Genomic DNA, 1,379 nt, shown 5'->3' with positions numbered 1-1,379 from the left:
CTCTGGATTTCCTCATTGTCTGTTGTTATATCCCCCTTTTCATTGCTGATTTTGTTAATTTGGATGCTCTCTGTGTGTCTTTTGGTTAGTTTGGATAAGGGCTTGTCTATCTTGTTGATTTTCTCAAAGAACCACTCTTTGTTTCATTAATTTTTTGTATTGTTCTCTTTGTTTCTACTTTATTGATTTCAGCTCTCAATTTGATAATTTTCTGGTTTCTATTCTTCCTGGGTGAGTTTGCTTCTTCTTGTTCTAGAGCTTTCAGGTGTGCTGTTAAGTCACTAGTATGAGATTTCTCCAATTTCTTTATGTGGGCATTTAGTGCTATGAATTACCTTCCTAGCACTGCTTTCAAAGTGTCCCATAAGCTTGGGTATGTGGTATATTCATTTTCATTGATTTCTAGGAAGTCTTTAATTTCTTTCTTTATTTCTTCCTTAACACATTGTTGATTCAGTTGAACATTATTCAGTTTCCATGAGATTGTAGGCTTTCTATAGTTTTTATTGTTGTTGAAATCTAACTTTGAGCCAATGGTGGTCTGATAGAATGTAGGAGGTTATTCCATTTGTTTTGTATCTGTTGAGATTTGCTTTATGGCCTAGTATGTGGTCAATTTTAGAGAAGGTTCCATGGGGTGCTGAGAAGAAGGTATATTCGTTTTTGTTAGGATGGAATGTTCTGTAGATATCAAATTAAGTCCATTTGAGACATAACATCAGTTAAGTCCTTTATTTCTCTGTTAAGTTTCAATTTGGCAGATCTGTCCATTGGTGAGAGTGGGGTGTTGAAGTCTCCCACTATTTATGTGTGGGGTTTTATATGTGATTTAAGCTTTAGTAATGTTTCATTTATATATGTGGGTGCCCTTGTGTTTGGGGCATAAATGTTCAGAACTGAAACTTCATCTTGGTGGATCTTTCCTGTGATGAGTATGTAATGCCCTTCTTGATCTCTTTTAATTGATTTTAGTTTGAAGTCTATTTTGCTGGATATTAGGATGGCTACACCCACTTGCTTCTTAAGACCATTTGATTGGAGAGTCTTTTGCCAGCCTTTTATTCTTAGGTAGTGTCTGTCTTTGAATTTGAGGTGTGTTTCTTGTATGCATCAGAAAGATGGGCCCTGCTTTCGTATCCATTCTGTTAGCCTGTGTCTTTTTATAGGTGTATAAGTCCATTGATATTAAGGGATATTAATGACCAGTGATTGTTCATTATTTTGGTGGTAGTGTGTGTGTACTTCTCTTCTTTGGGGTTTACTGCTATGGCTTTATCTATTGCCTGTGTTTTTGAGGGTTATCTGACTTCCTTCGGTTGGAATTTTCCTTCTAGTGCTTTCTGTAGGGCTGGGTTTGTGGATAGGTATTGTTTAAATCT

This window comes from Peromyscus leucopus, chromosome 15, assembly GCF_004664715.2.
Source record: "Peromyscus leucopus breed LL Stock chromosome 15, UCI_PerLeu_2.1, whole genome shotgun sequence".
Lineage (NCBI taxonomy): Eukaryota > Metazoa > Chordata > Mammalia > Rodentia > Cricetidae > Peromyscus > Peromyscus leucopus.
The sequence above is the reverse complement of the archived record's forward strand: the minus strand, read 5'-3'. Positions refer to the sequence as shown.